Raw genomic sequence first — 10811 nt, forward strand, 5'->3', positions numbered from 1 at the left:
TACAGAATACAATGGACCTTAAAGTAGTCAAGGTAGGCCTGCACCCAACTATCATCCCTGCAAACCAAATGGTGGGAGTGAGGTGTGGGGTCCGGGTGGAACTGAGAAGAAAAGTCCAGAAGAGACTGTTCATGCCAAAAGACTCTTCTGAACATCCAGAAGGCCTAGTTCAAGGTGAGACTGTGCTTATGATTCCTACAGGTGGGTTTGTCCGACTGACAGTGCCGGTGATGAATACCACAAAACATGAAATTAGACTAGATCTAAAGACTGTGTTATGTCACATCGAAACCATCAAAGCGGTATATCCAACCGGTGTGAGACCCGCCCAGTGGTCTACCATGAATTCAGTCCCTCCACCAAGGAACAGGAGTTGCCCAGGGAAGAAAATTGCACGACCCACCTCAGGATCCTGGGATCCCCTAGTACCCCTGGAACACTTGTGTGCTGAAGATCTAGCAGTAGCAAAACAGATGCTGAGAGAAGAGTGTCATGCATTCTCTAAAGATGACTCTTAAATAGGCTGTATTCCGTCATTGCAGTTGAAAATTAATTTGAAAGACATGACCCCAGTAACCAAAAGTTACATGTCAGTGCCGAAATCATTACACCGTGAAGAGAAAGCGTATTTACAAGATCTAATCAACAGAGGTTGGGTCCAAAAGTCGAAGTCGTCTTATTCTCCTCTTATTGCCTGTGTTAGGAAGAAGGACGGTACATTAAGACTCTGCTGTGATTACCGGGAACTTAACCGAAAGTCAGTACCTGATTGATGCCCGATAGCAAAGATCCAAGATATGCTGGATAGCCTATCAGGAAGTACATGGTTATCTGTCCTCGATCAGGGTAAGGCATAGCACCAAGGGTTTGTCAAGGAGTCTAGTAAACCCTTGACAGCATTCATCACACCATGGGGATTATATGAGTGGATCCGCATACAGTTTGGGCTCAGTTCAGCTCCAGCAGAGGAGCATGGAGACATGTTTAGAAGGAGTTAGGTACCATTTTACTCGACTTGCTCAAGCATATGACACCACTAATAAATCTGGTCGAACAGCGGTGGAGAAGATCTTCAATGATTTTGCTTTGAAGTTTCGGTTCCCTTCAAGGTTACACCACGACCAAGGAAGAGAATTTGAGAACCAGCTCTTTGGCAAATTAGGAAAGTACTGTAGAATTCAGAGATCCCACCCTAAAACACAGAGGGTAATGGACAAATGGAACGTTTTAACTGGACATTATCGTCAATGCTGCACACTTTTGCAGCTGACGAGAAGAAAGATTGGAAGAGTTCTTTATTAGTGATGAGCGAGCACTAAAATCCTCGGGTGCTCATTGCTCGGGTCGAGCAAATTGGAATATTCGGGTACTCGACCCGAGCAACGAGCCCAATGTAAGTCTATGGGAAACCCGAGTATTTTTACTGCGATCCCCCCGGGGGTCCTTTTAAGGTCTAAAAATGATGGAAACACTGCTCAAATGACATGGGAACATCATGGGGATCACACCTGGAAGCATTTCTGACTCCAAAGTCACAGCTGTCAGAGCTGTTGTCAGCGTTTCAAGCCATTTTTACAGGTGCACCAAAAAACATACAAAAATGAAACCAAAATGGATTTTGCTGGGAAATATGTTAAGGTACATCCTTTCCAGGGTAATGACTTGTATATAAGGCAAAATAGTTAACCCCAGACCAAAATGTTTCTCCACCACTTGGGCTATGTTCGTATGCAGCGTTTTTGATGCGTTTTTCGACTTTAACATTGCTTTCAACCAATACAAATGCATTCACTGGGAAATGTCATTGTAACATTTAACAACCCTAGCTGGCCATGTCGTGTGTGACACATAAGGAGACACATCTTGTTTCATTTCTGAAGGAGGGACTCTTAAAGTCACAAAGCCTATTTTTAGAGGGGCATCAGGCTGCATTAATATTCTTAAAGGGCCATTATTAAACAGTGGGTCACCTATGCTGTTATTGCCTATGCAGTGAGTGGCTGGGTTGCCAATAATTACAACGCACCCTAAAACCCCTTTCATGAGAGGTACAGGAGGGCTTCCTGAAAAAATGTTGCATTGAATGCAAGGCCTGGCCTGCTACCAAGTCATACAGTATGCACCCCAATAAGCCTTTGAACCCAGGTACTGGATAGCCACAGGAAAATGCACTTCACATTCTTCATTTGGTCCTGCCATACTGTTTCCTTATGCATTGAATGCAAGGGCCGAGTTGACCCAAATTTGCACGCACCCCAATCCCCCTTGGAAGGAACATGGAGGAGGGCATCATAAAAAAACTGTTCCATTACAAAGGAGCGGGTCTCCTAGATCCCCCATGGGGGATACATTTTTTAAAAATATTGAATTGGGATCACAGACATCCTTGCCAAAAAATTGACTGTCTGTAGCAGCACGGAACACGTGAACCCTGGTGATCTAGTGGTGGAAAATTATGAGAGGTGGAGGAAGGCCTCATTAAAAACTAGGCCCAATTTAAAGGAGCGGGTCTCCTAGACTTGTAATGCCCATACACTAAGTGCATGGCCTGACAAACATTTCCCCATTGGGGTTACAGCTTTAAAAAATTATTTATGGGTAGTATCGATGTGAATACTTTTCTGCCTAATGATGACAAGTATTCTAGGAGTGATACCTTTATTGGCTAACCAGAAAATAATATGTTTGCAAGCTTTCAGTGCACAGTGGCTCCTTCTTCAGGCAAGATATCTATTTGTAATCTTGCCTGAAGAAGGAGCCACTGTGCTCTGAAAGCTTGCAAACATATTATTTTCTGGTTAGCCAATAAAGGTATCACTCCTAGAATACTTCTGTCATCATTGGGCAGAAAAGTATTCACATCAATTTTTCTGGCTAACACGGTACCACAATACAATTTGTTATTGTACATTATGGGTAGTATCCTAGACACACTTGCCCAAAAATTGAATGGCTGTAGCAGCATACAACATGTTCACCATGGTAATCTAGTGGTGGAGAATGAGGAAACATTGATGAAGGCCTCATTAGAAACTAGGCACAATAAGTACTAGTGCGTGGTTTGTGTACGAAGTAAAAGATGAGCTGCCGAGCAAGATCCCGGGCCCGTGGTCGAGCTCGTGTGCAGGAGCAGGCCCCACAAAGACCACCTGGACAGATACAGCAGCCCCAAGGACCCCGGCCAGCAGTCAAATTTCAGCTGCCAGCGCCTGAGCCTTTGCTCCTTGGAAGAGGGCACCAGAGAGGTCCACCAGCAGCGGCATCAGAGAGACCATTGCCCGAGGTTCTGCAGGTGTCAGCTGGACTTGCAGAAGTGTCTATTGGGGAACAGGTTGGCCGTAGGCGTGATTTCCATGACGTCGGGGTGAACACCCAGCAGACTATCGAACACGTGGAAAAATCGAAAGCTGGTGCCTATGGAACCAAAATTGCTTTTGTGACTAACCACTTCAAGCTGATATCCCGACCACAGCGGTCCCTGTACCAGTATCACGTTGACTTCAACCCCGCCATGGAGTCCAAGCGTTTACAGGATGGCCTCCTGTACCAGCATGAAGAAACCGATGGGATGGCGCGGGTGTTTGATGGAACCGTGTTGTTTTTACCAAAAAGACTGAATATGGTCACCAAGGTGTTCAGCCAAACTCGAAATGGAGACAACGTGCGGATAACAATCACCTTGACCAATGAGCTTCCGCCAACCTCGCCCACCTGCTTCCATTTCTCTACATCATTTCCCGAAGACTCCTGAAGATAATGGGCATGAAGCAAATAGGACACAACTATTACAACCCGAGCGACGCCACCGAAGTCAGAGCCCACCGACTCGCCATCTGCCCGGGGTTTTCCACCTCCATCCTCCAGTACGAGACGAGCTTCATGTTGAGCATTGATGTGAGCCATAAAGTCCTCCGGAATGAGACTGTGCACGACATCATGAGCAGCCTCTACTCCTCGTGTGGCCCTCAGAGGTTCCAGGACGCATGCTGCAAGGAGCTGATCGGACAGATTGTCCTCACCAAGTCCAACACTAAAACCTACCGTATAGACGAGATCGCCTGGAACATGACTACACCGTCCACCTTCAAGAAGGCAGACGGAAGCGAGATCAGCTTTGTGGACTACTATAAGATCCAATACAATGAACAAGTGAAAGACGTGATCCAGCCTCTAATCGTGAACATCTCCTGGAGGCCCAAGCCGGGAGCCAAAGACGGAGCCACCATACTGGTGCCAAAGTTCTGTACCCTAACAGGTCTGACCGACAGAATGAGAAACGACTTCAACGTCATGAAAGACCTGGCCGTTGACACACACTTATCACCAGAACAGAGGGAGTGGCAAGTTGTGAAGTTCATGAACTACATACACAAGGATGACAGCGTTCAAAAAGACCTACGTGACTGGGGGCTGAATTTCGATACCGAACTGCTACAGTTCAAAGGGAGAATTGCACCTCCGGAAATAAATCGTGCAAAAAGACAAATCTGCTGAATATAATCCACAGCTTGCTGATTGGTTGCGAGATCAGAGGGTGTCAGGACTCTGAACATTTTGATTACCTTTTGTGCATTACTGCCCTTTTCCAAGATGGCGTCTTTGGTCTCATGTGCACTGTGTCTTCCTGCTATATAACTCCACCCCAGCCTTTAGTCTGTGCTAGAGTATTCTGCCTTGCATCCAGCTCCACCCTGGCGACTCCCTGGCTTTGCACCTGCACCTGCTCCTGCTCCTGTGAACCTGTGTGGAGATCCTGCTACTCAGCTCTGAGTTTCTGCTGCATACATCGGTTTCCAGTAATCCTCCATCTGGCTGCTTGTGTTTGTTTCCATCTGCATTTGCTGGACATGTAAGCTGTTGCTGCTCTGCTTAAACCTGAGACTTTTACCCAGGCCTCCCTGGTTGTGCTAAGATATTATTTGAACTGCCTTATAAGCATATCTATCTGTGTTTGGACTACCAAGGACTTATTCGTGTCAAGTATCCTCAAGAATAATTGCGCTTCATAGACTTTCTGCGTGATTGCACTTTCCTCTGAAGTTTCCTATAGACTGTTAAGCTGCGTTTATATTTACACCAAGTGTTGTGGACTTGAGTTTCTCTCTGCACCTGTTTGAATAACCGTGTGATAATATAGACTTTACCACTTATAAAACTGTGTCCTGTAGTTGTCTTGTTCCATGCAAAGATTCTCCTGAGTTATCCCTTATAATCATTACAGAGGGGTCCCGTCCTGATCAGCCCCCGAGATATTAAAAATTGGCTGCTCTTTTACACCTGGAGAAATTAGGATGTGACAAACGCTATTCTGCAGAACCTGTTCAAGATCACACAGCAAATGCGCACCAAGATGAACCGGGCGGTGCTGGTTGAAGTCGAGGACTTTTTGAGTTTTTTTTGGTGAATTTTTGAAAAAAAGAAAAGAGTAGAACAAGGCTAGCAGCCAGAACTAAACAACTTATGCCTGCGAAGCTACGATTTTGCCACCACAGATACACCAGGCCTCAGCCTGACGTAACAGACTGTATAAATTTTCTTTAATTTTCTTTATTTTTTTTGTAAAACAATAAATACTGAGTATACCAAGGCTAGCAGACAGAACAATGCAACGGATGCCTGCAAACAGAAGATTTTTACACCACAGATACACCAGGCGTGTGACGATGATTACAGACTGTATTTTTTTTTTTAATGTTTTTAAAAACAATAAATACTGAGTAGACCAAAGGTAGCAGACAGAAGAATTCAACGTATGCCTGCAAAAGTACGGATTTTGACACCACTGATACACCAGGCGTCAGCCAGAGATAAGAGACTGATCAAAATCTGACCTTTTTTTTTTGCACACCAAAATTTTGTCAAAACGTTGGCTATGACACCCAAAAATAAAATTGGAGTACTAAAATTTTAAGATATTTAGCTCATTGATATGCGATGCGTGTGGCATGCAACACACAGTGATAAATGTAACAACTGTAGCTAATTTTTTTGGAGCCAGCTAAAGTTATTTGAGGCAGCAAAATGGTGTCCAAAAATGTGATAAGACACTACAAAATATTAGATAGTACCCCCCAGAAAAGGACAGATTGTTAGGCCCACTCACATCTGATGTCTGGGCCTCCCCAAAAATAGGTAAAAAATTATATTTTCACGCTCTTGTATTGCAATCACCAGGTTGTAGTCTGCAGCGTGACCAAGCAAGTAAATGTTGAAAAAGGGGGCTATGGATTGCTTTATAACAAAATGAGCAGGTATAATCTTAAAAAAAAAAAAAAAAATTGTCACGGATAACTGCAATTAGGTATGTATAAAATATGCAGCAGCAGGCAGTAATGGAGCCTTTTGATGTATGCAGGGAGATCTATACACTCACATAAAGTGCCTGCAAGCCTTGCAGTTATGTGCACATAGACTCCCCTGCCCAACTAGCACAATTAAAAACTAGGCCCAATGATAAGGAGCGGGTCTACTAGGCTTGTAACGACCATACACGAAGTGCATGGGCTGAGAAACATTTCACCATGGGCGGACCCTTTTTTAAAAAAATCTTTCATGGACATCATAGACAGGCTTGGCAAAAATTGGACTGCCTATAGCATCACAGAACACGTTAAGTGTCGTGATCTAGTGGTGGAGAATGAGGAGACATTGCTGAAGGCCTCATGAAAAAATAAGCACAACGTAAAGGAGTGTGTCTCCTAGACTTGCAATGCCCATACACGCAGTGTATGGGATGACAAACATTTCCCCAAGGGGGATACATTTTTAAAAAATATACTATGGCCATCATAGACGCCCTTGCCAAATATTGGACTGCCTATAGCAACACAGAACACGTTAAGCATGGTGAATGGTGATCTAGTGGTGGAGAATGAGGAGACATTGCTGAAGGCCTCATTAAAAACTAGGCCAATGTAATGGAGTGTGTCTCCTAGACTTGTAATGCTCATACACGCAGTGCATGGGCTAACAAACATTTCTCCAAGGGGGATACATTTTTTAAAAATATACTATAGCCATCATAGACACCCTTGCCAAAAATTGGACTGCCTGTAGCGGCACACAAGACGTTAAGCCTGGTAATCCAGTGGTGGAGAATGAGGAGACATTGCTGAAGGCCTCATGAAAAAATAGGCACAATGTAAAGAAGTGTGTCTCCTAGACTTTTAATGCCCATACAAGCAGTGCATGGGCTGACAAACATTTCCCCAAGGGGGATACATTTTTTAAAAATATACTATAGCCATCATAGACACCCTTGCCAAATATTGGACTGCCTATAGCAGCACAGAACACATTAAGCACGGTGAATGGAGATCTAATGGTGGAGAATGAGGAGACATTGCTGAAGGCCTCATTATAAACTAGGCCCAATGTAAAGGAGTATATCTATTAGACTTGTAATGCCCATACACGCAGTGCATGGGCTTGCAAACATTTCCCCAAAGGGGATACATTTTTTAAAAATATACCATGGGCATCATAGACACCCTTGCCAAAAATTGGACTGCCTGTAGTGGCACAGAATACGTTAAGCCTGGTGATCTAGTGGTGGACAATGAGGAGACATAAAGATAAATCATACTGAAATCAAACAAAAAAATAAAGGATGTGAATCCACCAATAAAAGTAAATAACAAAAGGGAGGGGCAAAAACAGGTTTATATATATGATGCCAGATTGTGTCCAACGAGGTATGTTTGTCCCTAGCAACAGCTCAGAGACAGGGATATAAAAAAAAATATATAATAGTATTTCAATATTTTCATAATGTAGAGGTATACACTGGGTCATAAAAGGACGGTGCAGAGATATTAACCCCTTCATGACCTTGCCGTTTTTTGCAATTCTGACCAGTGTCCCTTTATGAGGTAATAACTCAGGAACGCTTCAACGGATCCTAGCGATTCTGAGATTGTTTTTTCGTGACATATTGGGCTTCATGTTAGTGGTAAATTTAGGTCGATAATTTCTGAGTTTATTTGTGAAAAAAGTGGAAATTTGGCAAAAATTTTGAAAATTTCGCAATTTTCACATTTTGAATTTTTATTCTGTTAAACCAGAGAGTTATGTGACACAAAATAGTTAATAAATAACATTTCCCACATATCTACTTTACATCAGCACAATTTTGGAAACAATTTTTTTTTTTGCTAGGAAGTTATAAGGGTTAAAATTTGACCAGTGATTTCTCATTTTTACAACAAAATTTACAAAACCATTTTTTTTAGGGACCACCTCACATTTGAAGTCAGTTTGAGGGTTCTATATGGCTGAAAATACCCAAAAGTGACACCATTCTAAAAACTGCACCCCTCAAGGTGCTCAAAACCACATTCAAGAAGTTCAGGTGTTTCACAGCAGCAGAAGAAACATGGAAGTAAAAAATGAACATTTAACTTTTTAGTCACAAAAATGATCTTTTAGCAACAATTTTTTTATTTTCCCAAGGGTAAAAGGAGAAACTGGACCACGGACGTTGTTGTCCAATTTGTCCTGAGTACGCTTATACCTCATATGTGGGGGTAAACCACTGTTTGGGCGCACGGCAGGGCTCGGAAGGGAAGGAGCGCCATTTGACTTTTTCAATGAAAAATTGGCTCCAATCTTTAGCGGACACCATGTCGCGTTCGGAGAGCCCCCGTGTGCCTAAACATTGGAGCTCCCCCACAAGTGACCCCATTTTGGAAACTAGACCCCCCAAGGAACTTATCTAGAAGCATAGTGAGCACTTTAAACCCCCAGGTGCTTCACAAATTGATCCGTAAAAATGAAAAAGTACTTTTTTTTCACAAAAAAATTATTTTAGCCTCAATTTTTTCATTTTCACATGGGCAACAGGATAAAATGGATCCTAAATTTTGTTGGGCAATTTCTCCTGAGTACACCAATACCTCACATGTGGGGGTAAACCACTGTTTGAGCACATGGTAAGGCTCGGAAGGGAAGGAGCGCCATTTGACTTTTTGAATGAAAAATTATCTCCATCGTTAGCGGACACCATGTCGCGTTTGGAAAGCCCCTGTGTGCCTAAACATTGGAGCTCCTCCACAAGTGACCCCATTTTGGAAACTAGACCCCCCAAGGATCTCATCTAGAGGCATAGTGAGCACTTTAAACCCCCAGGTGCTTCACAAATTGATCCGCAAAAATGAAAAAGTACTTTTTTTTCACACAAAATTTCTTTTAGCCTCAATTCTTTCATTTTCACATGGGCAACAGGATAAAATGGATCCTAAAATTAGTTGGGCAATTTCTCCTGAGTATGCCGATACCTCATATGTGGGGGTAAACCACTGTTTGGGTGCACGGCAAGGCTCAGAAGGGGAGGCGTGCCATTTGACTTTTTGAATGGAAAATTAGCTCCAATCGTTAGCGGACACCATGTCGCGTTTGGAGAGCCCCTGTGTGCCTAAACATTGGAGCTCCCCTACAAGTGACCCCATTTTGGAAACTAGACCCCCCAAGGAACTTATCTAGATGCATAGTGAGCACTTATAACCCCCAGGTGCTTCACAGAAGTTTATAACGCAGAGCCGTGAAAATAAAAAAATAATTTTTCTTTCCTCAAAAATGATTTTTAGCCCAGAATTTTTTATTTTCCCAAGGGTAATAGGAGAAATTGGACCCCAAATGTTGTTGTCCAGTTTGTCCTGAGTACGATGATACCCAATATGTGGGGGTAAACCACTGTTTGGGCGCACGGCAGGGCTCGGAAGGGAAGGCACGCCATTTGGCTTTTTGAATGGAAAATTAGCTCCAATCATTAGCGGACACCATGTCGCGTTTGGAGAGCCCCTGTGTGCCTAAACATTGGAGCTCCCGCACAAGTGACCCCATTTTGGAAACTAGACCTCCCAAGGAACTAATCTAGATGTGTGGTGAGCACTTTGAACCCCCAAGTGCTTCACAGAAGTTTATAACGCAGAGCCATGAAAATAAAAAATAATTTTTCTTTTCTCAAAAATGATTTTTTAGCCCACAATTTTTTATTTTCCCAAGGGTAACAGGAGAAATTGGACCCCAAAAGTTGTTGTCCAGTTTCTCCTGAGTACGCTGATACCCCATATGTGGGGGTAAACCACTGTTTTGGCACACGTCGGGGTTCGGAAGGAAAGTAGTGACGTTTTGAAATGCAGACTTTGATGGAATGCTCTGCGGGCATCAGGTTGCGTTTGCAGAGTCCCTGATGTGCCTAAACAGTAGGAACTCCCCACAAGTGACTCCATTTTGGAAACTAGACCCCCAAGGGAACTTATCTAGATGTGTGGTGAGCACTTTGAACCCCCAGGTGCTTCACAGAAGTTTATAACGCAGAGCCGTGAAAATAATAAATGTGTTTCCTTTCCTCAAAAATATTTTTTTAGCCCAGAATTTTTTATTTTTGCAAGAGTAACAGGAGAAATTGGACCCCAAATGTTGTTGTCCACTTTCTCCTGAGTACGCGGATACCCCCTATGTGGGGGTAAACCACTGTTTGGGCACATGCCGGGGCTCGGAAGGGAAGTAGTGACGTTTTGGAATGCAGACTTTGATGGAATGGTCTGCGGGCATCATGTTACGTTTGCAGAGCCCCTGATATGCCTAAACAGTAGAAACCCCCCACAAGTGACCCCATTTTGGAAACTAGACCACCCAAGGAACTTATCTAGATGTGTGGTGAGCACTTTGCACCCCCAAGTGCTTCACAGAAGTTTATAACGCAGAGCCGTGAAAATAATAAATGTGTTTCCTTTCCTCAAAAATATTTTTTTAGCCCAGAATTTTTTATTTTTGCAAGAGTAACAGGAGAAATTGGACCCCAAAAGTTG

The 10811-nt window shown here is 43.3% G+C and overlaps 1 pseudogene; it reads left to right on the forward strand.

The window, feature by feature from the left end:
* The first annotated feature begins 3079 nt into the window (after positions 1-3079).
* On the forward strand, positions 3080-5404 carry LOC143774906 (piwi-like protein 1 pseudogene; annotated as a pseudogene).
* Positions 5405-10811: the final 5407 nt, after the last annotated feature.

This window comes from Ranitomeya variabilis, chromosome 5 (genome assembly GCF_051348905.1).
Source record: "Ranitomeya variabilis isolate aRanVar5 chromosome 5, aRanVar5.hap1, whole genome shotgun sequence".
Lineage (NCBI taxonomy): Eukaryota > Metazoa > Chordata > Amphibia > Anura > Dendrobatidae > Ranitomeya > Ranitomeya variabilis.